The sequence below is a fragment of the Dunckerocampus dactyliophorus genome, chromosome 3 (genome assembly GCF_027744805.1).
Source record: "Dunckerocampus dactyliophorus isolate RoL2022-P2 chromosome 3, RoL_Ddac_1.1, whole genome shotgun sequence".
Classification (NCBI taxonomy): domain Eukaryota; kingdom Metazoa; phylum Chordata; class Actinopteri; order Syngnathiformes; family Syngnathidae; genus Dunckerocampus; species Dunckerocampus dactyliophorus.
In genome coordinates, this window is record NC_072821.1 from 13,380,480 (window position 1) to 13,397,438 (window position 16,959).

At 40.8% G+C, this 16,959-nt stretch overlaps 1 protein-coding gene across 4 annotated transcripts in view; it reads left to right on the forward strand.

Moving 5' to 3' along the window:
* The window catches only part of zfhx3b (zinc finger homeobox 3b), a 339,235-nt gene that overhangs the window by 147,166 nt on the left and 175,110 nt on the right, over positions 1–16,959 (forward strand). The gene's annotated exons all lie outside the window — the stretch shown is intronic.

Sequence of the window (16,959 nt, forward strand, 5' to 3'; positions counted from 1 at the left end):
TATATCTTTTTACCCGCTCTTAAAAACTCTTCTTTTACACACTTGTCACAGACATGTATACATAGAGGGAAGCGTCTGAGCTCACCCACACGCCTGCACGCTGCACGTCCACTGCCTGCATAATATATGTAATGAAATAATGTTTCCAGTGGGATGGCTGTGGCTGGGGGATGAAAATGTGTTGTGAATATCAATGTGGCGTCCCCCAGACTCCCTGGTTCAATTGATGTGATGGTGGTGGGGGGGTAAATGAATATGCCAAAGTGAGAGTAGCGTTATCCGTTTGCCCAAAGCAAGCATACGCAGACAGAGGGAGGGGGGCATCTTTATTTACCCCATCAGTCATTATTTTGTGTCCTTTTCTGTCCTTTACGCCCTGCATCGATGCTGGTGTTAAATGCTCAAGTCATTTATTTGTATCTCATGAAAACCACCTGTTATTGAAAATATATACATCAAAACACGATGTTGGAAGAGAGGGTCACAGTTTGTGGCCGCATCCTTTGGAGGGTGCATTTGAAGGCCGCTGATCTGTGCCACGCGCAGTCTATTGCATGTTGAAGCCTTCTTTTGACCTTTTTCACAAAATGCTGCACAACTATTTCATACAGCCTCAAGTATTCAGTTGCAAGTATCACACTTTTGCTCATTTATTAGCAGGGGTTTCAGCGAGGGTGAAGTGTGCGTACGCATCTTTCACTGCAAATTTGTAGACATATTCTATGCGGAAAAGAGTGCACATTCCTATGCATTCTTTCACTCATGCTTGGAGCTCACGCCAAGTTTTGCAGACATGGGAGTCAGCGACGCCTCATGGTGACACCACAAAATAAATCTCATACTCAAAAACACACAGTTGAACTATAAAATACATATATATTTGATGAAAACGTCTCCCTCTAATTGTGGATATATTGGATATTGATTTGTCACAGCTTAAACATCTAAATAATCAGATGTTTTTTATTTCGCTATATAGTTTGCATGCAGTTATAATATGGCTGTAATCTATCCATCTTCTGTACCACTTCATCCTCATTAGGGTTGCGGGGGCATGCTGGAGCCTATCCCAGCTGACTTCGGGCGACAGGCGGGGTACACCCTGGACTGGTCGCCAGCCAATCGCAGGGCACATATAGACAAACAACCATTCACACTCACATTCATACCTATGGGCAATTTAGAGTCGCCAATTAACCTAACATGCATGTTTTTGGTGGGAGGAAGCCGGAGTGCCCGGAGAAAACCCACGCGCACACGGGGAGAACATGCAGACTCCACACAGAAATGCCCAGGGGAGAATCGAACCTAGATCTTCCCGATCTCCAGGCTGTTCCTGTATTGGCCAACGTGCTAACCACTAGACCACTTGGCTGAAATCATTTAAGTAATTTATTTTGCAAAATTTCCAAAAAAATATGGATTTCAGCTGAATGTTTTGATAGATAAAATCATGTTATTATTTAGTTTAGATCTCACGAGTCGCAAACAATCTTACGGCGTCACATATCTCATATTATTATTATCACTGCTCAAATATCTTATATGGTGCCGATATAATCTAAACACCTACACAAAAAACAAATAGATTGTGCCAATCATGATATTGACATCACCTTGTATGCGTGCCAATTAATAATGCTCATGGTGACTTGTGTTACTGACTTTAGCATTACTTGAAGACTTAATTTGCAAACCGTAGACTAAGACGTGAACATGTGTTCAGCAATAGTTCTCATGGTGGCGCTGACGATTTTAACTTGATTGGTCCGATATTGCCATTGCAATTGTTGCCCTCCAAAAATAACCTTTATACGGTGCTCAGTGTAATGAGTAGGGTTGGGCATCCAGCGTCGTTTAGAACCGGGACCACCATTCTAATTCTCCCTGAATCATTCATTTTTTAAAATTTTGGTTCCTACTTTTGGTGATTGACCAGCCCGCCGACCGGAAAAAATGGCCGCATAACACCAACGAAGAAGAAGCCAGCGAACACCAATGAAGAAGAAGCGTCAGGAAGCGTTTGTGTTCATTCAGTTCAACCCTGGACAGTGTGCGACGGATAGGATTCAGCATACCCCCCCGACCATAGTGAGGACAAGCGGCATAGAAAATGGATGGATGGATGGGCACTGTGCGGCGGTGCTCGAAAGTTTGGCTGAAATTCTGTAAAAAACGGTCGGCATTTGATATTCTGCACGCGGCCTAGTAGGAACTCGGTAACATGGTTAAGTTACACTTAACTCGCAAGACACTCTCCTACACAAAAACAACAGGGTAAGTATAATTGTTTTTTCATGTGGTTTTCAAAAATAAAAATCATTTGTGAATGTCTACTCCTATGTTAAGAGACTTTAAAACATTTATCAAACAGTGGTTTGATATTTATATACTGGTTAAAAACCGCCCTGAGAGAAATTCATAATGAAGTAATTCATAAAAAGTTCATATAATTTAAAAAAATCATGGAGACATTCAGACATTTCATCCAAGAACTTTGGTTAGCGCCCTCATTTAAACTATACAAACTTTTAGGACCCTACCACTGAAAAGAACCGGAATCGAGAATTGTCCGGAGCTGGAATCGAAACGAGGAATCGGAACTGGAATCGCTCAAATTCAAATGATGCCCAACCCTAGTAATAAGCACCTCTTTTTCACGATCTGCACATTTTGCCTTCTTCTTTGGAGTCACCGTCTCCATCTTTTCCTCACTGACAACACTTGATCCTTAAAAGCATCACCATATTCATGAACTATTTAACATTGACCATGTATAGATGATTGTGGGAGGAGGAATAGTGCTATATCACCAGGGTGGAGAGCTTGTGCGCACTATTCACTGGCAGTGAGATTTATAATGAGAAGATGGCGTATAAGTGTGTGCTGCATGGTTTTATAGATCTGATCTTGTGCACGTAGATTCTGAGGTTTGTGAATACACAATGTTTTGGACCTTATAAAATTAGGACCGTGATCTTCAACCTTAAGATCACGTTAGTAATTCTAACACGTAACCGGCTAATATTGATGGGGCATAACTGACATGGCATTCACATGTACCGTTTGGGGGTGTCACTGCCGCAGACTGCACAGGTTTTGGTCCTCTGAAGGGTGCGATTCCTGAATTGGGAGACTGTTTATCTCAAAGTTATTTTTGGGGTTTGAGATCAGGGTTCTCAAGTTCTGTCGGACCAAACTCATCTGATCATGCCTTTGTAGACCTTGTATACATTGGGAACAGAAAAGGGCCTTTTCCAAACGGTTCGCGCAAAGTTGGAAGTGAATTGTCCAAAATATCTTGAATCAAGATACACAGAACTAATGGGTCTACTCCCTATTAATTACATCCATCCATCTATTTTCTATGCAGCTTGTCCTCATTAGGGTCGCGGGGGTATGCTGGAGCCTATCCCAGCTCACACCCTGGACTGGTCGCCAGGCAATCTCAGGGCACATGTAGACAAACAATCATTCACGCTCACATTCATACCTATGGACAATTTAGAGTCTCCAATAAACCTAACATGCATGTTTCTGGAATGTGGGAAGAAACCGGAGTAGCCGGAGAAAACCCACGCACGCACGGGGAAAACATGCAAACTCCACACAGAGATGCCCAAACGGAGATTCGAACCCAGATCTTCCCGATATCCTGACCGTGTGGCCAACATGCTAACTCGTTTTTAATTCATTGATTGACTTTTTTCATGTGAAGAATGGTGATTTCATTGCATTTAGAAACCAATGAGAGAGGGCCTTCTTGAATTCCACCTACTGCCTCTCCAAGAAGTCTTAATGGAAATCAGTGAAGAGACAAATTACATTTTCTCCCGTGCCTCACCTTGACTGACTCAAGTGAGCTCATCTGTTCCATCATGTCAGTCGGGATGCTGCGTCTCTGCAAGTCTGTGCTTTGATGTTTTAAACATTACCATTAATAATGTTTTCAGCATCAGAATTAATTGCTTTGCTACTCTGTCCGACTCTCTTCATCCTACACTGACACATGAATAAATCAGCCTTAATCACCTTTGTCTCGAAATTTGGAAGTCAGGAATTTAGGATAAAATCAAACTTGAATGCAGCCAAGTTGATCCAAGTGGTGTGTATGTGTGACTGCAGGTAAATGAAGATTAATCCTTGTTTAGGGTGGCTTTTGTATATAGTCTAATTCAGTCTACTTTTGAATACCAAGCAGTTTTTATGGCTGCTTCTCCTAAGGACAAAGCCTGTGATATCGGAGCTCTCGTAAGACCAGTTTTGGGTTGTCATTCATTGTAGGATGTGGTGACTTTTGAATTGGTTTGGATTAGACCCTGAAGATGTATTTTGGTGAATTCCAGATGTTCTGTTATCTATGGTTCCCAGCTGTGTCCCGAGATGTTAAATGGGCTGGAAAACATTCTGACCAAGCTCTGTTAAACTCATCAAACTCTGGGAAATGTAATTAGTGCCTTTCGGAGCTCACATCGCATAGCAACTCCTTCCTAAATAAACAATAAAAATGTCTTCTTTTTCATTTAGCTCCACCTCTTGTCTGCCAAGCACCTCCCTTTGAGTGCCTTTGGCCCTACCCAGTCTCAGGGGTCCTGCAATGTGAAGACAGGGTGAGGAATGTGTGAAGCATCCAAGGAAACATGAACTGCGATTTTCCCACAAGTATGAAAAAACAGAGGCCGTGGCTATGGAATCTTTCTGACGCAATCATCCAGCAGGAAGGCCTCTGTACAGTGGAGCTGTATTATTAGGACCTACACATCTGAACTGGACTTGAGCGAGTTGGAGAGCTGCTGACCATGTTAAAATACAGATGATCAAAACTGGTTGATGGGCCGGTTTGGGAACAGCACACGTTCATTTTTTGAGGGCCAGCTTATTAATTGTTTGTTGTGCAAGCCATCGTTAAAATACGTAGATGTGAGCGGAGTGCGAAAGCAGGGATGAGGATCACTGACGGGGCCCCGTGAGGCCTTCGTAGAGACCCTCATGATTACCACACTGCTGTTGCCTCTGTAATTCTTCATACATTAAGACACAAGGTTGAAAGGAATTCCCAAATACAAAAAAACAGTGCCAACTTCAATGAGTCTTTCTTACTCTCCTGATCTAATTATCGCATATCCCATAATTGCTGTTATATTCATCACAGTGCTCCGTATTTATAGGGTCTGGTTTCATCATAGTAATAAAGCCACTCTGGGATTCTCATGCAAAGACTTGGAGAGCGGGAGATACATCACAGAGTGAAAAGACAGAAACACATGGAAATAAGGGGGCAGGATTTTGGATCCCGATAATATTTGATGTTGGAGAAGACAACAACAGAGCTGCTCCATTGTAATACCCTCCACTTTTATCTGGACTTCACTTCTTTTTCTCTGCAAATGTCTTGCCTGGACCGGAGTCCATCTTTGCTCCATGTTCACCCCAAACCAACTTCTGTTTTCAAAGAACCCAAAGCATCGTATGTTGCTCCCAGTATTTGGGTATATATTTAACACCCACATGTGAGGCCAGTGAGAGTGCCTAGGGAATGGAAAGGAAAACAAGCATGCCCTCTCTCGCTGCCCTTTGGTGCTGGCCTGCTATAAATACCTCCGGGTGGCGTGCCAGTTGCAGCACCAGTGGCATGGGAACCTCCTCTGGTCCTCAGCTTGGCCACTCAAGGCCAGTCTGGGAAGGATTCAGCCCACAGAAGAGGCTAAGAGTGTTCAATGTGGGCGGCGGAACATGGAAAGGAAAAATGTTTTGGCTAGTGGAAGGAAATATGTCCACGGTGGTCTTTGAATGAGTTTTGTGCGCTCCTCTCTCCCTTCGCATCATCTCCCTTTTCAAAAGACTCCGTGTATACAGCATTTATGTGGTTTTGTCTTAAGAAGATTGTATGAATGAGGGCTTTCCAAACTCTTCTTTTCTGCGCTGCAGTGAAGTGTTGATGCTATTCTCCACCATAAAAATTGGTTTTGACTTTTCAAAGGTTTGTTCTTCACAGTGCCGTCTCCCTGTGTTGGTGCACAACAGGCTCAGCTGATGTTTTCAGAGTTAGCGGTAATAGTTTTAAACTGACAGACTAAACATCTCTCTTACTTACTTTTCCACTTCTACAGAGTAAATAGTTTTATGGGCACAAAACGCACACAAATAAGGTCTAATGATTATTTATTTTATGGCTGGTGAGGTTTCAGGGGGATTTGTAAGTGAAAAAGATGGTGCTTAGGGCCTCTTAGGACACCTCCCGAGTGTTTTGGAAGCTTCTCGTTGCACAGACAACATCTTTGTGCTGTGTGTCAGCTCAGCTACAAGTTTGTGGACACTAATATGGATTCAGTAAGTCGTAATTGATTTTTTATGCACTAACAGGGTCTTTTCCAGGGTCTGACTGAGAAAGAAAGAAAAAATAACATCAAAGATTTGTGTTGGTCTATTTAACATACTGAGTCAACAGATTAAATGTCTCTGTTGTTCCTCCCCTCCTCGCACCTCTTAGCATTCTCTAAAGGTCTCGTTTTCTCTCACTCTCTTAATACTTTCCTTGCCTCTCGCCCACTCCTACAAGGCTCACTTGTTATTTTTTCGTACAAGGTCCTGTAATTAAGTTTGACATAAGCACAGGGATTAAATATGCGGTTCAGAGGAGAGAGAAAGGCGCTCTGTTACAATCCCAAGGCCAGCTGTAAAATGGAACCAGATTGCGACACTTGGAGTTGGAAAGTTTCGGAGAGGTGCTGAGACTGGAGACGTGTGTGGAGCTTCGCCCCTGGCTGAAAAAATAATGTTAATCATTTTCAAGCAGATGCGCAATACACATGTCAATCTCATGGTTATTTATATTTATGAAACTACACGACTGCTGCCAAGGCTAACTAAACGTCGTCGTGCGTGCAGTCAACCATATGATGTGATATGAGAGCTGGCAAAGTTACACGCGAAACTGAAATAATTTCCTGGAACTGGTGCAGGTAAACATACACTTGATGTATTTCTCCCCTTGAGAAAACTCGCTTGTCTTTCAGTTTGTGCCAAACAACGAGAAATTACATTGACGGCAAACTTCTGGTAAAAAACAACAACAAAAAAAAAAACTGGTGTCATTGTGCCAGAAAAAAATCTAATCTCACTTTCCTGATGGTGGAAAAACCAAACTGATTGGAGCCATAACGCAATGTGAAAAAGTATTTCGCATGCTATCATTCAATCACTGACACCAAATATAGAAATATAGGCTAAGATCAGCCCCCAGTGCACCAAGCATGTTGATAGGATTTTCCTCTGTTCTGAACTCTGAGAGGTCTCACATGGAACTTTGCATTCTTAAATAACTCTGGCAAAACGCTTTAATCTTAATGAGTCTGAACAGCAAATCTCTCATCTGCAGCAAAAAGGATTAGGAATGCAGAAAAAAAAAAGAAGTGCCGTTCCACTTTGATGAATTGTGTTTAGAAAATCCCCGGGCATGAAGTTCCCCCGATGAGCAAAGTGTAAGGCGAGAATGCATGCTTTTATTTGAACAACACAACTTTATCTGAGGAAAACAGAACATGCATTTAAGTGAAAATACCGAAATACAAAAGCAGCGCTGATTCAACTCTGCAAATGATAAAGCTAACTAACTGTTTTCTTCAAGCCACTTGGATACTTTTGGAGTAGCTTTGCACAAATCACGCACATTGTGTTTTCTATGCTTCATAATGTTGTGTTTATTTATTCCGCTGACTGCAGTCGTCTGCTGGTAGGAGTAAGTGAATGAATTCCTGGTTTTGTTTTTTTGCCTTCTACGACTTGAAATGGATGAGACATTGATAAAGCAAGCATTCAGAGCTGGCAGTTTTTTAAAAAATGGAATAATTGCACAGTTTTCTTCCAGGGCTATAAGTACAGTGAACTGATAATTAACTTATAAGCCACTGAGATAAATACAAATTGTGGGTCAAAGCATGGATTTGGACATGCTAAGGTGGCCAAAAGACAATACATGTACAAATATTAAACATACTCATTTGCATCATAGCAACAAGACTTGAAAAATATACAGCTCTAGAAAAATGTAAGAGACCACCTCAAATGTTTCTGAATTCAGTATCTTTACATGTCTGACAATCATTCCATTCCGGTGTGTGAAGTGCACACTCGGGCTGCAACTGCCGATTATTTTTTTAGTCGATTAATCTGAAGCTTAATAATTATTAACTTAATCATTATTAATTCAATAATTGGTTAGTCCCTAGACAGACCAAATCAATATGAACCAAACACAAACAGTTAGTGGTTTGGTCCACAACATATCAGAAAAGAGGCAAAAATGTCAAAAAAATGTCATGTTGATGTGTGTGAATATCTTTGTTTTGCCTAAAAGACAAAGATAATAGGTTTTCTTTCATGGATGACTAAGGACATTTTAAAATGTTCACATCTGAGAGGCTGAAATCAGAGGATATTTACATTTTTAAAACATAATTTAAACATGAATCGAATACCAAAATAGTTGCTGACTCAGTGGGTAACCGATTAATCGTTGATTAATTGCTGCATCTCTATCCATAAACTAATAATACAGCACAAAATCCGAAAAAGCTTGACAAAAAACATTATCAGTGAGGCATAAAGACATAAACATGTAAAAATTGCAAGCTATTTTTAAGAGTGGCACATGTATGCTGTACATTTTACCTTTCTTATGTATTTGTAAAATATTACTGGTTTAGGGTGAATGGAAAAAAAAACAGCCTATTTTTGGATTTAAAAATATACATATGTTTTGGGCCAAAAATCTGGGAATTGGTTAATGTGAATGCTTAATGGCGAATGAGCGGGGATCCACTGTATTGGCATTTTAATTGCAATGAACACATCATATTTTGCCTCCATACACAGTAGCTGTCTGGCGTCATCCTCACTGACAAATGTAGGTGGGGAAATGTCTGCAGTTAAGCATGCTATTATACGGAGGTGTTTATTTGTATTTGATTAATACATTATTGATTATATGCTAATGTAATCCAAATCAAAGCGACTCGTTTACTTGATTAATTATTTCGCCGTGGCATAATTTCCCCAAACAGTCAGTGGTGGTACGGGTTAGAGCAAAAAGCCTCTGGCAAGTTCAGCCTGCTCCATCTACAAAGAGCCTCACTGCAATGGGACCTGCTCTGGGTACCCGGTCTCCTAGAACCCACCCACCTCCCTACATGCCCCCCAGGGCCTTTGTAGGACTGCTCTGGCTGCTATATTTTACCTTTCCCTTCAAATCAGCACTGCCCTTTGTTAGCAGCAATGGCTGTACACAAAGGAGATGTGGATGATATAATATGGTCCATATTAATGAGAGAACAACATCAGGCCAATAGAGCATATTAGCAAGGTTTGATTATTTCGGTGTGTAACAAAATACATACAGATGCATTTTGTAGGTACTGCATACAATATGTCACCACAAGTTCATGCCACATCTCCGCCTTTCACATACATCAATGCCTTCTGTTTGTCGACGAGTGCTAAATATTACCTTGCGCTTGACCTGTATTGATGCGCCAGTAAGACGTATTGGCAATCTACCACATTGAGCCTAAACATCTGGTCACCAGTGTTCTCTTTGAGTGACAGATAACATCTGGGAAGTCTGCTACTATCACAGGAAACAATGTTCCTCTCTCCTCCTCCCCTCTGTCTCTCCTCACTCTCGCCCGAGTGTTCCTCCTTCCCCATGTCCTGCTCATAAGCACATCCCTCTCATTGATTTCCCATTAACCCTTTCCAGACTGTGAGGGGCTCCCGCCCAGACACACAGACACCACTGGATTGATTATAAATGTCGCTTGAAAAAGTTGCATTTGTATATTATGAAAGTAAAATGTTCCTACAACCTGGCACAATATAGTGCTTCGGTAGCAAAATACAGTGTTTTGTTGCGACAATGCTTATGCTTTTTGCACAATTTTCGACAAAATTCTCAAATTTTATCTGCACCAAGATGAGAGTACAAGGCAAATGTATTGTTTGCATCGTCGGGATTGTTCATCTACCAGCCCGTGCACGCACGCAAATCACAAGTGTCGAATAATTATGTTTTTGCTTCTCAGACCAGTAATGAATAACATACCTCATATTGCATATTAGAAATAAATCTTAATAATAACGATTGTACAAGCCACAAAGTCTAAGCCCATATCATACTCATTTACGCACACTCATCGCAGGTGTCATATATTATAATTAACGGCATTATTCTTTATTAATGATAACAGCCACCTTATAGCTCAACCTAAGCCACAAAGTCAGGATGGTTATGTTATATATATGGTACAATATATATGGTACAATTAAAGTTTAACATACAGAAAACCATTTGAAATGCTTATAAATGACAAATGAACAAGAAAAACATTTAACATCAGTTTTACTTTGACTGTTGACAAAGATGGCCTGGAGGCAGCGAGAGCCAGAACAATCTGATTTTTAGGATTTGTTTTTATATTATATGTATATTTTGCTTTTATATTCAAATGATTCCTTTAATTCAGTAGTGTTTCTCACCTTCTTTATCAAGATGCTGACACTTGCAACTTTTTTTTGCTCCATTGTGGGTTATTTTGCAGCCGAGATCAATAAGAAAAGAAGAGACTCGTGGCGTAACTGTGTTAGTTAGCAAAGAACTACATAGTCAACCGCTGATGACATCAAAGATTGGCAACAGAGCTGGTTCCGGTGTCCATGCTAATGCGATGCGAACAGGGGCGTTTTGGTTTGAAAACATGTTACGAAAACATTTGGAGTATATTAATAGCACAACAAGATGCACGGCATTTTGTATGCTATCCAGGAAATGCATGGCCTAAATTTTTTATGTAAACCGAAAAAACACACTGACGTGTGGGCGTACGCTAACCAAGGTTCCACTGTAGTTTCGCAGTTAGCTGGACAACACAAAAAAACGTACATACTGATTTTTGCAAACCTGAAGGATGGAGTGAGGGCCAAAACAAGTAGCAAAAAGTGTTTTTACGGAAGTTATTTCAGAGGTATCCAAACTTTTTCCACCAAGGGCCACATATTGAAAAATGAAAGGATGCAAGGGCCACTGGATATTTTGTAAACCAACACATGTAGATAGGCTAAGATGTTACATATATTTCAAGAAAAAACTGCATCTCTTTGTGATATAGGTGGAAAAGCGCATTATTATATGAACTTTGGTCTTTGCTTGCCATTTTTTTATTTCCAAATATAAACATTCTTCTTAATTAATCTTCAAAATGTTTCTTCTTTAATGTTATGACTTTATTTTCATAGTATTTTGACTTTATTCCATAATATTATAACTCTTTCCAACCTAATTTTCCAAAAATTGCAACTTTATTTTGTTTTGTTTCTCATAATATTATGATTATAATAGTATTATTTTTCCTCATTATGAGTTTTAATTTCAATTTTATGAGTTTATTTGCATAAAATTGAGACTTTTTTCTTGTTAGAATGTAACGTTTTCTCTGAATTTTTTTCCACAATCGTATTGTTTTTTAATTACAATTTTATTTGTTGTTTTATTTTTCAGAATATTACGGCCTTTAAAAAATAACGTCTCTTGCACCTTTATTTTGCTAAAATGAAGGGGTTTTTCCCTTTTTTTTCTGCGGGCCGCAAATAGCCTCTGGGGTGCACGTTGGGCACGCTTGTACTTCAGTGGAAGTGTCCACCCCAAATAATCAATAATGGCGTGTCTGTCCGTCATCCTTCATGAATCAGGAAGTATCCTACTAACTAATGTACACATGGGCAGAGAAAACAAGTACAACTCTCCACATATTGTTTTTGTTTTTGCACTTCTGATGGCAGTGTCAATCAGCCTTGGCGGAGGTCTGCACTCAACCAAGTTCCAAGTTCCCTGCAAATACTGAGCTAGCATTGAGTTGCAGGCACACACTGTAAGTAGTGTGACCCAATCTCTGAAGCACAGCACTCAGTGTTCCCATTTGCTTTCACAATGCCTTGATAAAACATGAGCACACGTGTGAGCGTGTGCTCACATCTCACCGTATAGATTCGATGGCGTGAGGATGAGTTTCATTGAGGAGAGTGTCGCATGGTTTAGTTTTAGATGTTCATTGTTAAATTAAACTTATTTCTTGATGTATGAGTGGTTATACCGATGTGTTGATTTACCGATGTTTCGGTTTTCTTCTCTTCTGTTGTTGAACGGATTGTCTGTTAAAATATATACTTACATAAAAGGATGTCATGCTATTTGTTTCACCGTGTATTTCCTCCTGCATGCTCACAACATCTTTGGCGGTCGAGATAAAGCGAACACGCGTCTGTGAAGCGCGACAGAGGCGAGCTAGAAAAAGCCCTTCATTTAAGCATGGCGTGCCTCCATCAGTCCCAGCCTCTGATGTACAAAGAGCCCAGAGGAATGAGCTTCACAGCTGTTTGTAAACTATGGGAACAGGAAAGGTCAACAAAGTAATGCATTGCGTTTCTCTCTCTCGTGCGCTCTGTGTTCCATACTGAGCCATCATGGCTGCCTTAGTACTAGTGGTGCAGTTGAATTACTGTTCTTGCCTGGAGAATAATGGCGAAAGCATAACCCCATTGTATTCTTTGATAAACTCTGGTATAAGCTGAGGAAGAGGCGTGCTTTAAGGGCACAATTGCCTTGCAAATCTACCATGGCAAAGTTTTTCTGAAGAAGAGACAAACATGGGGCTAGAAGGAGGAAATGGAGGGCGACGGGAGAGTGGGATCCAGCAGTAGAGGAGGGGGGTCCGTGTTGCAGGGACATGTGTTATCTCGGGGTGCAGGGGTCTTTGTTTGCGGGGCAGGGAGGTATAGATTTCCTCTCCATGTCAGCTCCTTTATTTATGGCTCAGCACAGAGGGGACAATAGCAAACTAATCCACAATTGAATCGGGATTAATATTCCAAGAGCAAATATTAATTCACTGCCTAAAAGGAGGAAATGCAGAATGTGTTGAAAATGCTTAAACAAATAAAGAACAAAAGAAGCGAGGATCCTTGACCGAAAATTTCCATTCCATTTCTTTCATATGAGTGCTTTTTATTATTATTATTTACCAGGCCTTCTACGCACTCATCTCCGCATTCTGGCTGATTTCTTTATTCATCTTCTTAATGATTTTCTATAGAAGAATGAGAGCCGGGGGAAGCTGAAAAGCTGCATGTTGTTTTTGGCTATTCTCCTCGCTAAGCTTGAGGTTTCTGATCTGGATTTGAATATTTATGACAGAAAATAATAGAGGTTATAAAAATAAGTCCCTGCAGCGCTGGGCTGTAACTCATAGGGGTAAATAATAACTTCCATATCAAAGGAGCTGGGTGATGGTGGCCAGTTGTCTGATGCCTGTAAAACACTGACTACCTCTCAGCCAAAAGCCAGCGCAGAGGCTGCTTCTGATCCAAGAGAGCCTCTTTACAAGTACTTCCAACTTATTTTTGTTCTACCTGGAGACATAACAGATGTGCCATTGAGGTGAGATCGTTTGACTGGTTTCAAATGTACTTTTACTTGCTTTGACATTGAAACAAGTGACAGGATGCGTAAGTGACAGGTTTAACAGAGCATCACTTGATCCAGCAAAACATGCTGGTTTGCATTTGAAACAACTGATACTTTGCCTTCTGTTCGACGGTTATTTTTATTTACTTTTTTCAGACAACTTTTACAATGACAATACTTTGGAGAATGAATGCTCTCGGCGGATGTCTTATGTCCATCGTGCATAGTAGCCCAACCTCCCTCATTATTGCAATACTCCATATGCCATATGTTGCATTTCCAGATGAAACATTAGCCCATATCATCCAGCAACTGAAGTTTTCTCTATTATTGTGCTCGTCCATCTTCATCTACCTATTCATTATGTTTTGTATCGCATGACCATGAAAAAAGAAGCTGATAGAAAATAAGATTTTTACACTGGATTACCAACATAACATTGTCCAAACAAAGCAAGCGTGCCTGTCCCCGCTACCGCTATACAATGCACACATACACTCTTTGCCACGATAATCCCACACTGGGGGGTAAAGGTCTGTTGTATTGCAGCCTGCAAAACCATTGTGATGTTCAAAGAGACTTCACAGAGGCTCTAAGCATTGATAAGGTCTAATGTGATGAGGGGACTGTAAACTTCATCTTTTATACATGACGACATCATGTGAAAGGTCAGCTTATCTTAATCCTCAAATCGGCAGCATCCAGGCTTGTGGCCCCACGTTTCATAAAGTTAAGCAAAAAAATAATCTCAGAGTCCATTCTGAAGAAGCCCCTTTATTATCTTCTCCGCACGGTCCAATCAGAAGACATCATTACAGTGTGCTACCAATGCACTATAAGGAATGATTATTTTGCCTTTCTAATCGCCTCCAATTGTATCAGAGAATCAGCTGGACTCTCGGCTCATGGTGAGAAGCTTTATTATGTCCAGTGATTAATCATCAAAATTCTGCCTTCGCCTAACCCCCCAATTCAGCACTAGCCTGCTTCACACACACAGAGCCGGGACAGAGATCATTTACATGGTCACACCCAAATACACCCTTACCCCACTATGTTAGAAAAAGGGGTCCAGTAGGAGTTCACCTATCCATCCATTTTATATACCACTTATCCTGTTCAGTGTACGCCCAGGTGATTTATTTTGTCAGTCAATCAGTGGGTGATCGTGAGCGAAGCATTGGGTAGGAATTGATCCGGTGCCAGCTGTGCAGAGGTCAGCTATGAGAAACACTACACAATAAAATACCCTCAGTAGGAGCATTTTTGTGATCCATCCATCTATTTTCTATGGTGCTTATCCTCACTAGGGTCGCTGGTATGCTGGAGCCTATCGGGCGAGAGGCGGGGTACACCCTGGACTGGTCGCCAGGCAATGGCAGGGCACATATAGACAAACAACCATTCATTCATACCTATGGACAATTTAGAGTCGACAATTAACCTAACATGCATGTTTTTGGAATGTGGGAGGAAACTGGAGTACCCTGGGAAAACCCACGAACGGGGAGAACATGTAAACTCCACACAGAGATGCACAACGGAGATTTGAACCCAAATCTTCCCTATATCCTCACTGTGTGGCCAACATGCTATCCACTCGGCCGCCGCGCAGTGCATTTTTGGACAATGTTATTTATTTTGTATTGTATGGTCGCAGGGAGCTGGAGCCTATCCCAGCTGACTTTGGGCTAAAGGCAGGGTACACCCTGGACTGGTCACCAGTCAATCACAGGGCACATAGATTGTTGTTTTGTAGATTAATTAATGCCTTTTAATGCCTTTTTCTTTTTCTGGTCTGCGGGAGGAAGCTGAAGTGCCCGCAGAAAACCCAATGCAAGTGGAGACGTGCTAACCACTACACCATGCTTCACCATGCTAGAGTCACGAATGGACATCCATACTGGTGCCATTACATTGCATACAAACCAGAGTAACGATTACCTAAAATTAGAGCAATTCTCAGCTCTACCGTTCTTCCTCCTATACCTTCCTGAATAAGATCACTCTGTTTTTTGTTTTGTTTGGGAACTTTGTGATTTGTTTTGATCGGTGCTATATTGGTGTCATTCCTTTAAAGTCAGAATTAACACAGTTTCAGTGACGCCCCAAAATAATGACGATGAATTGCAATCACAGTACAAGAAGAATTCCAAATAATGTGGTCAAAGGAGTTGCAACTTTTCAGAATGTGTTGTTTAGGAACTATTTGTTCTCTACCTAAAGTGTGTCAGATGTAGACAGATAGTTAAATATTTATACCCTTGACTGCAATTCATATTAGAGTGTTATTGTTGTTTGTTTCATTTTGTTTCCCCAACCCTAATTTGCCATCGATACAGTTTTTTTTTTTTCCCTGGTACGTCTAGAAACCTCACATCAACTTGAAGAAAGGTAGACCTCATCCTGTAGCCTTAATTAGAAGGAAATTGTAAACAGGCGCCTGCCTTTCTTGTAAGGATTATCCATAGTTTATGACTGACTGTTTGAAGTTGTAACACATTCAGAATCAGCACTGCTGGAGTGGTGCTCTTATAGGACATTGTTGTCTTCAATTATTTTCAGTTATATTCCCGTCTGTAACAGGCGGTGGTTCATTTATTATTTAAAGATGCAATCGTTGCTGTTTATCTGGGATTCTTAAAACCGGGTTATCTTTCCCCGTACTTTTTTTTATTAAAAGGAACAAAGTGTAATAAAGTACACTTTCAAATAGATGCTTGTCTCTCTAGTGCTGGAGCTCATCTGCTATTGTGGTGATTTAATACGAACGGTGCCACGCAGCTGCCGAGAGACAAGATCTAACGAGCATCACAGATGCGTTAGCGTATACATAAATGGTCGCACGCAGACACTGGCTGCGACAAACACAACCTGGGTGCACATTTAGTTGCAGACAAACAATCACACACACCTCCTATCTGTGTAACGTTGCTAACGATGGTAAACACGAGCGACCGAATTCCTTCATTTTCCAGGACAGAGCTGGTGATGTTCTCAAGCAAGTAACATAAAGATGTCTCTCTCTTCTTCTCTTATTTGAATTTAGTAGGGGATTGGAGACAAAGTTAAACATATTAACCCGACAAGAGGACGTTTTGGTGAGAAAATTGAGCCCTCCAAACGATGGAGAGTCCCAACACAACACACTCTGTCAGCCATACTACAGCTTTTTTTACAAATATTTTGCTGTATTTTCATAGCACTTGGAGTTATGTTATGTTATGTTGTACAGGGTCAGGCAAAATGATCTGACACATTTGTAGGTTAAAGAAAAGGCAAATAAAGTAAAGAAACAAGAAAGTGTTTTTATTTTCAAAATTTGCCATTCTGTTTCATTATGTTTTAAAAATGAAATCAGTCAAATGGGATCCATTATTGTCCACACACTCAATGCAGATCCAGTAGCTCTGAAGTTGGTAACCCATAACAAGATCGTGTTTCAC